A 19,043-nucleotide genomic window follows, 5' to 3' on the forward strand; every position below is an offset into this window, starting at 1 on the left:
CCGTTGAAAGGCATCTTGGTTCTTTCCATAGTTTGGCGACCGTGGCCATTGCTGCTATAAACATTGGGGTACAGATGGCCCTTCTTTTCACGACATCTGTATCTTTGGGGTAAATACCCAGGAGTGCAATTGCAGGGTCATAGGGAAGCTTTAAAAAATTTTAGCTATGTATTTTCTCTTGCTTTCTCATCTTCTTAGATTGCTGCAATAGTGCCTCTTTTTTTTTTTTAAAGATTTTATTTTTTAGCAATTTCTGCACTCAGAGTGGGGCTTGAACCTACAACGCTGGGATCAAGAATCAGTCCTTTACCAACTGAATCATCCAGTTGTCCCATGCCTCTTTTTTTAACTGTCAGTATTGGAGTTTCCTTTGTATGGTTTAGGAATCACCAATTTTATGAGTTTTGAAGGTTGCAGTGTTTTGCACTGGACATCCATTATCTAGTATCAGCATCCACCATTCAGTGCCAGCGTCCAGTATCTAATACAGCAACATTGGCATTTTAAACTAAAGAATCCAGAGTTCAATGATGGCAGCAGGAGTACTTTCATTGGACACATTCTCTGGTATGATTTGGACTGTGTTTACTCTGAGCATCATCTTTTTGTTCCTGTCTATTTTTTAATCTTGCATCATCAGTCTTTCTGGGGTTCTCTGAGCTACACAGCACATTTTTAAAATAAACTCTATTTCTAATTAAATCGGCCACAGTTGTTTTCTTTCTTTCTTTCTTTCTTTTTTTTTGGTAACAAAAAGTAATCAAAAGATTTATTATCTGAGTGACTGGAAAAAAGTTAATAGACCTATCCAGGGTAGGAACAAGAAGCTGAAATAGTGTGTTTAAGAAGCAGTCAAGAGGAAAAATAAAATTGCTGTTTTATAACTCTATAGGTTTCCTCTCTTTTAACATGTTATACTACATTTTTAGAGATCAAGTAAATTTTTAAGTAAATCTAAAGATTTTATAATTTCACATTTATACAGCTTGATATCCTTTATCTATCATTCTTAAAGCAAATGACAAATCTAGTTTTCAAAGATGAAAGCTTGCTATTACTGAGATCTTCAATGTTTTCTGCAACTCCAAATCCAGGAATGTTTCACACAATTGCAGGACTTTCCTTTTTAAGGTGATTACTCTTAATGTATACATATATACTCATTTGCCTACACTTGCCATACAATGCAGTTACAGACTGTAACACCTCATAACTGATTAAGCTGGAGTCAAGCCATTCAAATGACTTCTAAAGATTTTATTTATTTATTTGACAGAGAGATCACCAGTAGGCAGAGAGGCAGAGAGAGAAAGAAGCAGGCTCCCTGCTGAGCAGAGAGCCGGATGTGGGGTTTGATCCCAGGACCCTGAGATTATGACTTGAGCTGAAGGCAGAGGCTTAACTCACTGAGCCTCCCAGGTGCCCCACATGACTTCTAGTTATATCTCTTCTAAGACTCTCCAAGAGCAAATTAATGAATATATGACATTTACTGAAAAGATAAAGAGAAAAGCAAAAAGAAAAAGTAACATCCTTTATGGTCTTTCATTCATTTTGTCTTTCTCTATAATCTGGTCTCTCCTATGACCTGAATTTTCTCTTTGCTGTTCATTCTGTCCAGTACAATTGTTGCTATAATCAGTATCCATTGGTTTAGTTTTTACTTTCATCCCTGCTTCTGAATGAGGCAGATCATCAGGCAAAGAAGCCAGGCAATTCTGAATCATCTCAATGACTCGTTCCAGATGCTTCTGAAACCGCTCAGCTGTTTTAAGACGTTGACATTTCTGCACCTCCATTATGACTCTCAATGTCTCTCTTGCTTGGTGGAGTTGGTGTTCATTTATGAGATGATGCACATGTACAAAAGCAGCTTAAGATCTTCTAGTTTCTCTTCTCATTTTATACTTCCAGGGCTCCTTATCATGATATCTAAGACATCTATGAAATTAATAAGAATAGACATACTGAGTTTTCTCAGTTCCTTCCTGTGATCAAACTGCATAGGATGAAGCCATTTGATGCCCTGGCATTCTAAAGGGAGGATGATAAGATCATCACATTGGAACTGATTGCCATCCATTATATAACTGTCTTTTATTGGAGGTGGAGGCTTGGGAACTAGGTCTTCCTGAATATTTTCATCTGTATATTCCTTGATGTATTGCATTGGGGTGGGGGGGTGGAAGAGCACTCACTTGTGGCTCACCCATAGCAGAAGATCAAGATCCTCGGCTAAGGGTTTATACTGGAGCCGCCTTTGCCTCTGCAACTGAAATCCCCAAAGTTGTTTTCTGTTGATTCGTTGGTAACATGACAGATCTATGCACCTTGCCTTACTTTGCCTCTCAGTTTTGCTTTCTGAAACACATTTTTTTAAAAAGTCAGGTCAAATATTATTTCCTCCATACCAGCTATGTTAGTACCCATCTTCTGGATCTACATAGTACCCTGTGCTTATCTCTGTCATTTCTATCATTGGCCATTTTGTACTATTATCTGCAGGATTTCTGTCTTATTACTAGCCTGTGAGTTTCTTAAGGGCAGATATCATGTTTTATTTTCAGTGTCTGAGATGTGGTGGGTCCTCAAAGGCACAAACATAAATGTTTGGTGGGTATTATTTTTAATATCTTTAGATTCTTTATTTTCCTCAAAACTGAATTATTTGCAGTATGGAACTCATCAGTGATGTAGATCTATGAGGCCACTGAAGCTTGTGGAAGCCCTTAGTAATTCCTTAGGGCTCAGTTGCTTAGTTTCCAGCAAATGAAATTTAGCTAATTTCTAGGATACACTGCCTGGTTCTAAGGTATTAAAAAGGTAATTTTCTCTCTTTGAGTATGTCTACCATATTTAGGAGAGTAGTTGATAGGTATGCTTGTTTTTCTGCAGTTATTTGTAATTTTTGCCAGTAGCATGTGACTTTAATAATGGGACTGTTTTAAAGTTCAGTAAAATAAAATGTTCAGAGATGGATAAAGGAGGGGAAAATAACACCATAGGTAGAAAAATCTGGGCATGAAAAGACCTTTTTGTATGCTCCTTGAGACCTAGGATAGGTTACTCTTCTTTGTTTTCCTCACAATGGCTCACACATAATAGATATACTAATATATGATTTTTTAAAAAACTCTCAGTTCCTTCTTACTCTAAAATCTCTTGATTTGGGGTGCCTGGGTGGCTCAGTGGGTTAAAGCCTCTGCCTTCAGCTCGGGTCATGATCTCAGGGTCCTGGGATTGAGCCCCACATCGGGCTCTCTGCTCAGCGGGGAGCCTGCTCCCCGCCTGCCTGCCTCTCTGCCTACTTGTGATCTCTGTCTGTCAAATAAATAAATAAAATCTTTTAAAAAATAAAATCTCTTGATTCTCTGATCGTGGGCAGTTCAGGAAATGTTTGGATGGATAGAGTATATATATCCAGAAAAAAAACCCAAAGTGATTCTGGACCAAGAAATTTGTAGATTTAGGTAGTCTTAAAGTCTTAAAAGTAGAAAGTCTTAAATGTCAGAAAGAATTTTTCTAAATCTGGACTCTGGGTCTGCTCTTTGTATGTGTGACAACCCCTATTGTAAATAGTTTTGAAATCTTTTAGTGATTGTTGGGAACACCCTTGTACAAGTTAGTTATTAATCTGGTTTAAGGAGTCCTGTGCCTTATGGAAATAGACTGCACTAACTGAAGTGTCTGGAAGCCCCTGGAAAGCCAGAGAGTGGTCTTCTAAGAGGATTTGTACTTTCAGGAAAGCATGCAGAATTGAGATGAAGTGTTAGAATTGGTAATTCACTATCTCAAGAGGAAGTTCTCTAAGACAAGACAGGTAGATAGGGCTCCTAGGCAAGATTCTTGTTCTGTAGTACCCTTTGTGGGCAAACAGTAAACAAAGTTTTGTGAGGAAATAACTCTCTGAGATGGCACAGAATGGAGGTATAGAAATGGAGGTATAGAAAACAAAAAGTTCATAGTCTTTTGGAAAAGATGGGCAAATAGGAGTGGATTTACAATGAAATGATTTGCATAGGCTCCTTCCAAGGCTCTGCCTGGAAAGGGCTTAGCAATATTATATAAGTAATATTTTTTCTTAAAGATGCCCCCTCAGATACAAGCATACAACCAAATTACATAAGCTTTAGGGCTCATAAAACCTAGATTTTCCCTATCATTCAAGTACATCAACAATTATGGCATGTTGTGATAAAGTATCATAAAGATATTCGGACAGTTCTATAGAAGGTCTGAAGAAAGGCATCCAGTTCAAGGTAGCTAGCATTTGAAGAGAGATCGAATTCACCAAGAGGGCAGAGATTTTTGTCTTTGTATTCATCACATAGAATCCAGTACCTAGAATATTGCCTGGCACGTATCAAGTGGTCAATAAACATTTTATGAAAGAATAGGAGTGACTCAGGGTAGACAGTTGGAAGTTATGTATGTGTGGAGGGACTAGCAGTCTAATTTAGTAAGTGCCTGTGGGTGAGTGGTGAGTGATATGGCTGGAGAATAGGTAGGCAGGAGCCAAAGCATGGAGAGGTTTCAGTTATATCCTACTTAGGTTTTGGACTATCCCAGGGCTATAGTGAACCCATTGAAGTCATTAAGCTCGGGAGTGGTATGATCTAATTTTATTTTAGAAAGATCATTCTGAAAGCTGTGTGGAGAATAGAGCAGAAGGGATTGAGGTTTGAGTTAAACTGCTTAAGTAGACTGGTCAAGAAATTATTGAAATATTAGCTAAGACTATATATATATATATATGTATATATATACATATATATATAAATAAAATTATGTTAGTCACCATACAGTGCATCATTAGTTTTTTTTTTATTTACAGAAAATTATTTTTTCACCACATTAGTTTTTTTTAAAGATTTTATTTATTTGTTTGACAGACAGAGATCACAAGTAGGCAGAGAGGCAGGCAGAGAGAGGAGGGGGAAGCAGGGTCCCCACTGAGCAGAGAACCCAATGTGGGGCTCGATCCCAGGACGCTGGGATCATGACCTGAACCGAAGGCAGAGGCTTAACCCACTGAGCACCTCAGGTGCCCCATATCATTAGTTTTTGATATAGTGTTCCATGATTCATTGTTTGCCCATAACACCCAGTACTCCATGCAATCTGTGCCCTCCTTAATACACATCACTGGTCATCAGGGTATTTCTTGAAACTATGGATAAAGTTGAGATCATCCACGGAGAGGGAATAGAGAGAAATAGAAGGAGACCAAAGACAAATTCTTTTAAGGAGCCAGAAAAAGAAGAAAGCCTTTGAAAGAGACTGAAGGGCAATGTGACCCCAATGGGAGGGAATGTGACCAGAAGGAGCAAGGAGCCAGAGGAAGGCAGGAGAACAGAGCAGGAGGCGACCAACTCAGTAATTGTTGCTGAGTTCCAGAACAATAAGCTTTTAAAAAAAATAGTTACTGGATTTGGCAATGTGGGTGTTGCTGGGGACTGGGAAAGAGCAATTTCAGCGGAGGGACTGGTGGTAAGAGCCAGATTGGAAGTAATGGAATTCCGAGATATGTCCTGCCAATATCTAGCAAGATGATAGATGACCACTTTAGAGGGAATTGGTGAGCATATTACACTTAGCCCAGGTTTTCACATGCCTAATGGATTCAAATACAGAAAATGTCTTTCACTGAGGTTATAAGTGATAATGAGGACTTAGATATTAAGTATCCTGGAGACAGAGAAGAAAAGGAAGAGTCTTTTCTTAGCTATACTCTAACTATGGAAGACCTTCTTGTGTTTCTGGTTTCTCCTTTATTTGATATAAATTTCTTTAAATATCTTGGACAAAATGATTGCAAAGGGCAAGGAAAGAGTGACTGTATATTTTCCAGTCTTCTGGGGATTCTGATGAAAAGAGAATAAATCCCTCAGAAAGTAACTACAAATCTTTGTGCTCCTGATGCCTCTACACAAGAATTACCATTATATCAAATCAAATTCTACTGTCTGTGAAACTGTCAGTGTTAGGCTTCAGGTGGAGTAGAAGCTCCATATTCTAGCTCTAAGTTATTAAATATTGCCAGAAATTTTATTATCTGGAAAACAGATATTCATAATTATTTCATGGTTTTTAAAAAAATTTTATTTATTTATTTATATGACAGAGATCACAAATAGACAGAGTGAGAGAGCAGGGAAAGCAGCCCCCCCACTGAAGCAGAGAGCCCAGTGCGGGACTCGATCCCAGGACCCTGGGATCATGACCTGAATCAAAAGCAGTCTTTAACCCACTGACCCACACAGGTGCCCCATATTCCATGGTTTTTAAGAACTCCAGTGAGTAGAGAGATTATGAATATTAGTGAAAGGACATCTGTGAATTTTAAACATTTTAGCCACAGGTCTAGACACAAATTGACTTCAAGAGAGACCATATAATATGCTGGTAAAGGGCATGGATTCTGGAGTCAAAAAGATCTGTATTCAGATCCTAAAACTGCATTTAGTAGATATCTGCCCTTGAGAGTGGTTCCTTTTTTTTAAAGTTTATTTTTTTTAGTGTTCCAAGATTCATTGTTTATGCATCACACCCAGTGCTCCATGTTAATACGTGCCCTCCCCATACCCGCCACCAGGCTGAGCCTGGTGGTTTAGTTTATTTATTTTTAAGTACTCTCCACACCCAATGTGGGGCTCAAACTCATGATGCCAAGATCAAGAGTCACACTCTCTTCCAACTGAGTCAACTAGGTGCCCCAGAGGTGGTTTCTTAATATCTCTGAGTCACAGTCTTCTCCTCATCTGTGAAATACTGGTTAAATAAAGTAATGTATATAAAGCTCTTAGGGTCATGCTTGGCATAAGGTATGCACTTAATAGATATCAGTTATTATGTTGCCCAAGATTATAAAATTGTTCAGTGCTGGAATTCAAGTTTCACAAACAATATTCTCTTATACCTATAGACATCTGGACATAATAGGGATGGTATATATTTTTATGTACTGTATATGCTTATCTATTACTTTGGAAATATAGGCTTTCTTATTCTGGCATTGACTCCTTTTAATCTTCCTTTCATTACCTCAAACTTGTATATCAAATCAGTTCTCTCCTTTATGTTCTGAGTTCTCTTGCACTTAAAAAATGACAGAAGCCCAAATCAGGGGCGCCTGGGTGGCTCAGTGGGTTAAAGCCTCTGCCTTTGGCTCAGGTCATGATTCCGGGGTCCTGGGATCAAGCCCCACATTGGGCTCTTTGCTCAGCAGGGAGCCTGCTTCCCCCTCTCTCTCTCTGCCTGCCTCTCTGCCTACTTGTGATCTCTGTCTGTCAAATAAATAAATAAAATCTTAAAAAAAATGACAGAAGCCCAATTCAAAGAAATGTGAACAAGGGAAAACAAATTCAAGCAAAGGTTTATGTAATTGGAATGTTAGGGGTAGAGCTGACTGTAGGTTCTTTAAAAATGTCATCTCTTAGGTCTGGTTTTTCTCTCTGCATAGCTCCTTCCATTCACATGCTGCTGCACTGTGAACCTACCACTGCATTTGCACTAAGGATGTACTTCCCACTGACTGTTCTTAGCCAATGACTGAGTACATTAGCTTTACTAAGGCAGACCAGTACTGCAAGATAGAGGACTCCTTCGGCCGGTTCCTTTGGCTTAACGATCTCCCATTGGCATTGCCAAAATTTTCTTTGGACTGAATGACTATCTAAGACTCTTCCTACCCAACCTTTCTTTTTTCTTTCTTTCTTTTTTTTTTTTTTTGCCTCTCCTACACAAGGGGACAGACCTGTATCATGGTCAGATAGCTCTCTCACCCTTCTCTGGTTCTCTCCCCATTTTCTCTCACAGGAGTTCATCTTGCTCCCACCACAGATCTCTTGTGTATCTAATTTTAACTTGACTTCTGCTCCTTAGATAGTTCAGTCAATACATGTGGCCCAAGAAAACAGGTGGTAAGATGGGATTCTGGGTATGGTTCACCTGTTTCCCAGTGGGTAAAGATTATTCCCTCCTGGGTGATATGTGAAGTATGAATAGTCCCTGATACACAGAGGTGGGCCAGTGAAAAATTCACTGTGAAAGATTCCTGGTTAAGAGGATTGACCGTGCTGATTTTTTTGCTTTGATTCAGTTATTTAGAAGATATGGGAGAACAATGCATACAAAGACAGTCTTGTTGGTTGGCTACTGCTAAGTTGAATGAACACTCACTTGGCAGGGGATGAGAATCAGAAGGCTATTAAATAGTTAAAGTCTAAGTATGAGAGCCTTATACATTGCAGTGGAAGAGAATACATAGCTGAGCAGCAAACATATGATCTGATTAGAATGGCAGAGCCCCAGAAACATTTTTTAAAAAGATTTATGTATTTGTTTTAGAGAGAGAGTGCTTGAGTGCGCCTGTGAGTAGAGGGGACAAGGGAGGGACAAAGGGAGGGAGAGAATCTCAGACTCAGGCTTCCTGTTGGGTGTGGAGCCCAACATGGGGCTTAATCCCACAACCCTAAGATCATGAACTGAGCCAAAACCAAGAGTAGATGCTTAACCAATGGAGCCACCCAGGTGCCCCAAGCTCCAGGGACATTTAAATTACAGTCAAACCTGGTCTGTTATGCTAAGGGTCCTGGCTGGGAAAACTGGGGACCTAGATTTATGGGATAGGGACATCTGAATACATGCTTCTAAGGACTTGGCTCTAAAGACTCCCCCAAACCCTAAGAATTTGCAGAGGTAACCTACTCTTCTGTAGTAAGAGCTAGCACTTTTGCATTGATAGACATTGTATTATAATGTAAGTTCTATAGTTCCTTCTCCAATAAGGCAGAGGATTCCCCATCAGCTGCCCTACTTCATCTCCTGGCCAGTATGTCAATAACTTAGGGTTAAATACTAGTCCAGTCTGGCTAGAGAAATGCTGGACCTGGTAAGAGAGGAAAGATGTTATACACTGAAGGAACTGCAAGAATTAGCTACCAGAAGCAAGGTGATATACCTGGGATTATATTTTGAGGTTAGACTGTAAGACTGGATAATCAGGTATTCATAGACTTATAGACAATTTTGGTGGGGGGGGGGTCATAGAATTTAACACACTGGCAAGAACCCTAGAGGATGAGGTGGTTCTTAGAGTCTTTAAAAAAGGAATGACCACCAACAGTGTAAGAGGGTTCCCCTTTCTCCATATCCTCTCCAACACGTTGTTTCCTGTCTTGCTAATTTTGGCCATTCTAACTGGTATAAGGTGGTATCTCAATGTGCAATACATGCCCTCCATAATACCCACCACCTGGCTCCCCCAACCTCCCACCCCCCACCCCTTCAAAACCCTCAGATTGTTTTTCAGAGTCCATAGTCTCTCATGGTTCATCTCCTCTTCCAATTTCCCTCAACTCCCTTCTCCTCTCCATCTCCCCATGTCCTCCATGTTATTTGTTATGCTCCACAAATAAGTGAAACCATATGATAATTGACTCTCTCTGCTTGACTTATTTCACTCAGCATAATCTCTTCCAGTCCCATCCATGTTGATACAAAAGTTGGTTATTCATCCTTTCTGATGGAGACATAATACTCCATAGTGTACATGGACCACATCTTCCTTATCCATTTGTCCCTTGAAGGGCATCTTGTTTTTTTCCACAGTTTGGCAACTGTAGCCATTGCTGCTATAAACGTTGGGGTACAGATGGCCCTTCTTTTCACTCCATCTATATCTTTGGGGTAAATACCCAGTAGTGCAATTGCAGGGTCATAGGGAAGCTCTATTTTTAATTTCTTGAGGAATCTCCACACTGTTTTTCCAAAGTGGCTGCACCAACTTGCATTCCCACCAACAGTGTAAGAGAACTGGGTGTGGTGCATAAATAATGAATTTTGCTACGCTGAAAATAAATAAATAAATAAGTACAAAGGAATGGCCAATGCTGAGTGAAATAGAAGTGCTTGAGCTAAGGAAAGTGGGCAAGCAGGAATGGCTGTGTTATGTGAGGCCACAAAACATACTGGTTGATTTTGTTCTCTGGCAGGGCTCAGAAGAGACACCATTCATCAGGCCATCAGGAAAGCAGTGGTGAGATTAGCATCAGCATCATAGGGGTAGCTCTCCTCTGCAGGTCAGACCTGATAGTAGAAGGGGTGGTTACAGAGTGAGGCTCATTAATATCTGTAGGGATGATGACTTTCAATGTAATAGAGACTACAATAATTATAATGACCTTCAAGATCTGAGGGTCCAGTCAAGGGACCTGAGCTGCACAGAATTGTAGAGATGGTAATAGAGCATGATGTCTCTGGCAGAAAAAGAAGTAGCGCCACCATGGCAAGTACATACTACTCCCCTAGTTATCTTTTAAAAGGTACTCTGACAGTTTACTTGGGTGATTGTGTACTGGGAAAGAGAAAATGCTCAGACATTTTTGGAACTCAATCTGAGTTGTTATTGATACCTGGAGACCCAAAGCATCATTATAATTCTAATAAAAGGGAGGACCTACAGATACTGGGTAATAAATTAAGTCCTCACTAAAATCTGCTCAAAATGGGCCTCCTAGGTTAATGGATGCATGCAGTGGTCATTTTTTCTGTTCCTGATTGCACTGATACACTTGAATGTTAGAATAACCCTCGCATTAGGTTCTGTACGGTAAAAGAGTGAGGAAAGCCAAGTAGAAACTGTTGAAACTGTTCCTTCACCTTCTTTCCTTTCCCAGCCGAGATAATAAATCAGAAACAATATCACATCCCTAGAGAATGACTGAAGACTATTGCTGGCTTAAACAAGGAGTAGCCTTCATCATAGCTACTTAGTGCCAGATACAGCCTAATTGCAAAAGCACATCAGTAAGTCTTCAGATACATTATGTATGGCCATTGATCTGACAAAAGCAATTTTTTTCAATTTCAGTCAGGAAGGAGGATCAGAAAGAGTTTGTGTTCATGTTACGTGGCCAACACTATTCATTTATACTTTGGCCTCAGGGCATTGTCAACTTTCCTGCCCACTGTCATAATATAGTTTGATGAGATCTGGACTGCCTAGGTATCCCACAGAACTATCACACTCTTCCACTTCATTGATGGCATGCTGATGTGCTCCAGATGGTGGGAGATAAATCCTACAAAGATTAAGGAACCTGCCATTTCAGTGAAGGTTTTAGGAATCTAATGGTCAGGAGTATATTGTGATAGCTCTCCAAAGTAAAAAATTGCAGCATCTTTTATTCCCTACCACTAAGATAGAAGCACAGTGCCAATAGACCTGTTTGGGTTCTGGAAGCAATGTATTCTATACCTAGGATCATTGCTTTGGCTCACATACCAGATAATATGGAAGGCTGCCAGCTCTGAGTGAGACCTGGAAAAGAAAAGGGCTCTGCCAATAAGATCAGGAGAACCTTCTGGGGTTGGAAGCATCGATGATGGGAAAAGATGCAGTATGGAGTTTCTGTTAAGATCCAGTGGGGGAGGGGCACCTGGGTGGCTCAGTTGGTTGGGCGACTGCCTTCGGCTTAGGTCATGATCCTCGAGTCTCCGGATTGGTTCCTGAATTGGGCTCCCTGCTCGGCAGGGAGTCTGCTTCTCCCACTGACCTTTCTTCATTCATTCTCATTCTCTCTCTCTCTCTCTCAAATAAATAAATAAATAATCTTTTTCTTCAAAGATCTTATCCATTTATTTGACAGACAGAGATCACAAGCAGGCAGAGAAGCAGGCAGAGACAGAGGGGGAAGCAGGCTCCCTGCTGAGCAGAGAGCCCAATGCAGGGTTTGACCCCAGGACCCTGAGATCATGACCTGAGCTGAAGGCAGAGGCTTTAACCCACTGAGCCACCCAGGCGCCCCAGTAAATAAATAATCTTAAAAAAAAAAAAAAGATCCAGTGGGGGAATCATAGCGCAGGCCTTTAGAATTCTGACTATTGTTGCCTCTGAATGTTTAACTTATCAACAATAGAGATCAATGCTGAGCCCTTGATGGGGCACTATTCTTTGAGGAAGCCTATCAGGTACTTGCTGGCAAGTCAACTACATTGGGCCTTATCTATAATGGAAGAGCTGGTGGTTAGGGATAGGTGAACAGGGATAGATGGGATAGGTGACTTATTTTGGATATGAGTTTGCATTTCCTACCTGTAGTGCCTTGGCCACCATCACTATAGGCTTTGGAATGCCTAGTCTACACGCAGAATTCTCACACAGCTTAGTTTCCAAACATGGAACCTCCTTCACAGTAGAAGATTTGTGAAGTAGGTATGGGCCCACTGGTCATATATTGCACCATCCAGGGTCAGCTGGCCTTAGAAAACGTTGGAACAGTCTTTTAAAGGCAGAGCTGAAGTGCCAGCTTTGTAATAACACTATGAAAGGGTGGGAAATATATAGAGAAAACTTTTGATGCTAGGCCTCCAATGGGAAGAATACACAGGTCTGGGAACCAAGGAATAAAAGATGCTTCAACCTGAGAAGGGTGTGATTACCAACTATATGATTACCAAACCCTTTAGGAATGAATGTTCAGGTCACACCACCAGATAGGCCACCAAGACCAGCCAAGGTGACAGATGACAGTGAGGAGAATTTAAAATGGAGAAGGCAGAGTATCAGTTGCAGGCCTGAAATCAACAGCAGTGATGAGAGCTGCAGTTCATTTCACTACCCGGCCCTTCCTCGAGAAGAAAGGCCCCTGAGAACCAAGGAGGAGCTGCTCTGCAATCCCCTGTAGAGAGGGAGATGTGCAACTATGAGAATGTGCCTCTCAGATCTCCTACTGTGGGGAGCATTATTACTGATGCCCCCAACTGCTGTATCTAAATACACCACTGCATTTGCTCGGAGGCTATGTTTCCTGTGGTATCTTTTAGCCAGTGAGGTGCACAGCAGAGATACTTGCAGCAAGCCCAGCCCATTCCTGTGAGACAGAGTTCTCTGACTGATGGTTTTGGCCCAATTATTCTATATCAGCTTTGCAGAAACTTTCTGAAAGCTTCATAGCAGTCTAAGGCTTTTCCTGTCGTATCTTCTTTCACGTTCTCCTTCCTATGAGTGAGATGTGTGTCATTCTCTGACAGATATCCTTCTTCTCTAGCTCCCTCTCCATTTTCTTTTTTTTCCCCCTTCTCCATTTTCTTTCACAGGCATTCCCACCAATTTCTTGCAAGTCTGATCTGATCTTGGTGTTTACTTCTTGGAAGACCTGAATGAACACAGGTAGGAATAAGTTTACCCATTATATAGATGAAAAAACTATGCTTCGGAGAGGTGCAGAAGTGACCTGCACAAAGTTATACAGCCACTTAGTGGTAGAGCAATGATTTTAATCCAGGATTATCTGACTTCAAAGCCTGTGTGCCTAGATTTCATATTCTTGTTTTCCTGCCTCTGCCCTTTCTGTTTACTTCATTCTCTCTTAGTCTCCTGGAAAGGCTTTTGAATATTCCAGTCTGTCTCTACCTTGCAAAGGTAGGAAGAGTTTTTGACCACACTTTTATCAGAATGTGAAAAGAAGAACATTTGTATTCCTGGGGTCTGTGACAGTTCTTGGAATTAAAAAGAGTCTCCGTGGGGAAGGAGAAACTCAGAGAACACAGTTGGGGCAGCTTTCCTGAGCTTGCCCTTTCCTGCTTGGAAATTCTCCTTGGAGAATTAAGTTACGAAAGTTCAGTTAAGGGGGAAAAAAGTTCAATATTGTTTTATAAGAGAAACCATGTACCTTTATTCTCATTATCTTATTAGAACATGTCTCTCCACATAAAATCTTCTGTGATTTTGTAAGGTTTCTTCTTTTTTATTAACTAAAACACAAAATTTTAATGGTTAACACTGAAGTGAAATCCAAGAGCTATCTGGATTTTGTAGTTCAGGTGCTATGCCTATGGAATTCATTCACCTTTTTCCGACCAGTTTCTCTGTTCTCCTTTCTAGCAAAACTCTTACCTGTCTCCCCTGCCTCTCTTCCCATTCTTTGGTGAACTCCCACATCATTTCCTACCATTCCAAAGAGAATGTTCTTATGAAGGTCCCCAGGGGCCTTTAGGTTATAAAACTCAACATTCATTTTCTTAGTTCCCACTTTGCTTGTCCTCTAGGCAGTATTAATGTGCTTGATCACTTCCTTTTACCTTAAAGTGGTCTTTGTCAGAGATGCCTGGGTGGCTCAGCCATTCGGTGTCTGCTTTCTACTCAGGTCCCAATCCTAGGGTCCTGGGATTGCCCTGGCCCTACATCGGGCCCCCCACTAAGAGGGAAGCCTTCTTCTCCCTCTCCCACTCCCCCTGCTTGTATTCCCTCTCGCTGTCTCTCTCTGTGTGTCAAATAAATAAATAAAATCTTTTAAAAAATGGTCTTTGTCTTCACCTGTCTTTGGAGACACCACAGTTCCCTGGTTTTCTGCCATTTCATGAACTGCTTCTTCTCAAAATACATAATTTTTTAGAGGGGGTAGTGAGGGCGGAAAGAACAGAAGGAGAGGCAAAGAGAGAATCTTTTTTTAAAAAAAAATTCAGTTTAATTAACATATAATGTATTATTAGTTTCAAAGGTAATTTAGTGATTCATCAGTTGCTTATAACATCCAGTGCTCATTATATCAAGTTCCCTCCTTAATGCCCATCACCAAGTTAGCCCATCCCCCTACCCATCTCCCCTCCAGCAACCCTCAGTTTGTCTCTTATAGTTAAGAATCTCTCATGGTTTGTATCCCTTTCTGTTTTTGTCTTATTTTTCCTTCTCTTTCCCATGTTCATTTGTTTGGTTTCTTACATCCCATACATGAATGATATCATGTATTTGTATTCCTCTGACTTCCTCTAACTGACTTACTTCACTTGGCATAATACTGTCTAGTTCCATCCATGTCGTTGCAGATAGCAAGATTTCATTCTTTTTAATGGTTGAGTAATATTTCAGTGTGTGTGTGTGTATAATATGTTTTGTGGAATACTGTGAGAGATATATACATATATATTTGAACAAACAATGATATATATCATTGTTTGTTCAAATGCTGGTGGCATTTTGATAGGGAGTACATTAAATGTATAGATTGCTTTGGGTAGCACATGCACCCTCATGTTTCTAGCAGCATTATTAGCAATAGCCAAACTATGGAAAAAGCCCAGATGTCCATTGGCTGTAAATAGAAGAAGAAGATGTGGTATATACAATATTACTCAGGCATCAAAAAGAATGAAATCTTGCCATTGCAATGACATGGATGGAGCTAGACTGTATTACGCTAAGCAACAGAAGTCAGCGAAAGATAAATAACATATGATTTCGTTCATGTGAAATTTAAGAAACAAAACAGATGATCATAAGGGAAGGGGTGGGGAAAGGGAGAGAGTGAAGTAAAACATGAGAGACTTTTAATGATAGAGAACAAAGTGAGGGTTGATAGAGGGAACTGGGTGGTGGATGGCCTGAATGGGTAATGGGTGTGAAGGAGGGCACTTGTGATGAGCACTTGGTGGTTTATGTAAGTGAAGAATCACTAAATTCTACACCTGAAGCCAATTTTACCCTATATGTTAACTAGCTAGAATTTAAATAAAAACTTGAAGTTAAAAAAAGTGAAATTCAGGGATTTTTGAAAGGCTCAAGTCTCAGTCTGAACTCTTTTTTTCTGATTAATATCATCATTCAGCCTTTTACTAATCACCTGGAAGTTGAAAGTGTGTACGGGTGAGGAGGAGAAGAATTTCAGTAGCTGGGGGGCATGTGGGGCAGCTTATTCATAGGGTCTGAGAGAGAGGGAGTTTACTTTATTTGTTGAGATGTGGTGATTAAACCCCCAAAGTGAATTTTGAGAGACAGCTGCACATAGAAAAGAGATGATGATTAAAATTAATTACTGTTGTTGTAAATGTTTTGCATTTCCACAGCAATTTGTATTTACTAAGAATTTTATAATCACTTATTAACTCTCCCTCACCAGAGACTTGTGACATAGGCAACATTATTGCAAATGTTTGTTTTTGTCTTCTGGGAAGAAATATGAGCTGCTTTGGCCACATATTAGGATTAAGGAATCAAAATCCTTACTGCAGCTCTTTCACTCATGTGATTTTGAGAATCCATATGAGAACTTGAACATTGTCTTACTCTATAATTTTATTATGAAGAACAATTCATAAAGATGGATCAGGGGTTTGGTAAATTTAAAAAGATATATGCAGGAGCACCTTGGTGCCTAAGTTGGTTAAGTGTCGGACTCTTGGTCATGATCTCAGGGTCATGAGATGGTGCCCAGCATTGGGCTCCACGCTCAGTGCAGAGTCTGCTTGAGATTCTCTCTCTCCCTCTCTTTCTGCCCCTCCATCAGTGATCCCATCTTGGGGTCATGAGATCAAGCCCTAAGTCGGGCTCCTTACTCAGCCAGGAGTCTGCTTTTCTCCCTTTGCCCCTCCTCCTGTGCATACACTCTTTCTCTCTCTCTCTCAGATAAATAAATCTTTACAAAGAAGATATATGTAGGTATGTAATAACAATACTAACGTCTCAAATTCATTTCCTCCAGGTTTTTGAAAAATAAAATGAACAATAGTACCTAGATCATATTTTTACATATCAAGTATTTAGCCCAGTGCCTCACATATTAATAAATGCTTAATAAACAATACCTATTATCAATACTGTAATAAGACCCATATAATATATGTATTTTTTGCTTCCATTTGATTATATTAGTGTTCCTGTATTTGGATAAAGATGCATACAGGCATACATTCACTTACTCAGCAATATTTATTGAGTGCCTACCATTTATCATGCAGTATTCCTGGAGCTAGAGATACAGTGGTAAACAAAAAGGACTTCCTGCTCTCATGAAGTTTATATTTTGGTAGGAGGGAGACAGCTCACATTATCATGGTGGTGGGCTTATATTCCAGTAGGAGTGCAGCCAATGTAGAGAGATAGAAGCATGATTTAGAAAATATGTGAGAAACTTTTTTCTGACTTTTATATAAAAATGGCAATTTATTATAGCAGTAGGTTAAGTACGTATAAGCTTTTCATTTTTATAAAAGTATTAAATGTATAATTATATATTTTATTTTAAAAATAAACATAAATTTAGAACATTTTGAAAAGCAAGTATTATTTTATTTATAATTATGTAAATAATACCACTATGTTGAAATTTTTTAAAATAGAAAAATTGTCCATAATTTCATTATAATATTATTCTTTTTCAATTGCCTTAGCATATATTTGTATATAGTTTATTCAGCATACATTTCCCAAGAATTTTCCCATGCTGTTTCAGCATGGAAAAAAATGGGCTGTTTTTTGATATTTGGCCAAGGCTTGGAGCTGCAGACAGTGCAGTGGGATGGTAACAGTGGGAGGGAATATCACATAAAGGCATTCTGAACTTAGCCCAGAGCCTGCTTTGAAGGGATGAGATAAAGAGAGGTATATTGGTATTACTGAGAAGATGAGTAGACAGAAGCAGGATTCAATCCCTGGGATATGTCAGTGCCTGGAGACCAGCGAGAAGGTTCTAGAAGTAGAGAGGAGCCTCAGATTCTCACCGTTGCCTTCTCAACCTTAGGTGATTTCTAGAGAAATACTTCCCCTACCCCCACAGCAAAGACTTGTACTTTTTTTCTGTTAAGATATTGGGGCTATGGATTGAGATGCAAGCCATAACCGCTTCTGAGATAATTTTGAAACAAGTTAATTTTGAGTTGTATAGGCCATGGATTTGGCCTCTTGCTTTCTTTTCTAGCTGCCACCAGTGTCTTAGGCTGAGTTCTTGCCTTGATATATCTAAATTGGGGTGCAGTTTCCTAATTTATTCTGTACTATTCAGATACTGAAATGAGTTTATGAACAATTTTTAGATTTTTAGGGTTAGATTAAAGTTATAAAATTGAAAAAGATGTTAAAAAGATCATCTGAGAAATTCCTCTCTGTGTCCCTGACCCTGTCTGAAATGTTCATTGGTCTCTGTTTAAAATGTTAAACTTAAAAAAGTTTATTGTTCTGCTTAAATTGTTAGTTCCCTGATGGTGAAATTATATAAAATAAGAACAACAGTCACACAATTATTAGAAATCTTCATTAGTACTAGGGGTAAATGTTCCTGATTTTTATGTAAATGTGTTTTGGGCTCTTGTGCTTCCTTCAAGCCACTTTCCTGAGACACTACCTTGATTCTGCTCTGGATGTGAGCACTAGCTGCAAAACCCACAGGCTTTTTAATTAAAGTTTTATTTATGTATTTAGTTCCAATATAATTAATATATATATATATATACATATATATATACAGCCATTTGCAATGACATGGATGGAGTTAGAGTATATTATGCTAAGCGACATAAGTCAGCGAAAGACAAATACTGATTTATGGTTTACAGTATAGTGATTCAGCAGGTTTACAGTATAGTGATTCAACAATTCTATACATTATTCAGTGCTCATCAAGATATGTATACTCTTGGGGCACCTGGCTGGCTCAGTCAGTGGAGCATATGACTGTTGATCTTGGGGTTGTGAGTTTGAGTCCCGTGTTGTGTTGTGTTGAGATTACATAAAAATAAAATCTAAAAAATAAAAAAAGATACATGTATACTTAATCTCCTTCATCTCTTTCACCCATGTCCTAACCCACCTCCTCCGCTCCCTGCCCCCTGCCATAATCACTGGTTTGTTTTGTATATTTAAGAATCTGGTTCTTTGTTTGTCTCTCTTTTCTTTCTTTCTTTGTTTTGTTTTTTGAATTCCACATATGAGTAAAATCATATGGTATTTGTCTTTATCTGATGAACTTCTTTCACTTAGCACTATACCTTCTACATCCATCCATGTTGCAGCAAAAGGCAAGATATCATTCTTTTTTATGGCCAAATAACATTCCATTGTATATATAAACCATATCTCCTTTATCCATTCATCTATTGATGGACACTTGGGTTGCTTCCATTATTTGGCTATTGTAAATAATGCTGCAATAAACACAAGGGTGCATATATCTTTTTGAATTAGTGTTTTTGTATTCTTTGAGGAAATACCCAATGGTGGGATTACTGAATCATATAGTGATTTTATTTTTAATTTTTTGAGAAACCTC

At 39.4% G+C, this 19,043-nt stretch overlaps 1 protein-coding gene and 1 pseudogene across 2 annotated transcripts in view; one reads left to right on the forward strand and one right to left on the reverse strand.

Moving 5' to 3' along the window:
* The window catches only part of FAM205C (family with sequence similarity 205 member C), an 86,033-nt gene that overhangs the window by 16,475 nt on the left and 50,515 nt on the right, over positions 1–19,043 (forward strand). The window lies entirely within an intron of this gene.
* Positions 1,536–2,213, reverse strand: LOC116569967 (annotated as a pseudogene).

Source organism: Mustela erminea, chromosome 12 (assembly GCF_009829155.1).
Source record: "Mustela erminea isolate mMusErm1 chromosome 12, mMusErm1.Pri, whole genome shotgun sequence".
Classification (NCBI taxonomy): Eukaryota; Metazoa; Chordata; class Mammalia; order Carnivora; family Mustelidae; genus Mustela; species Mustela erminea.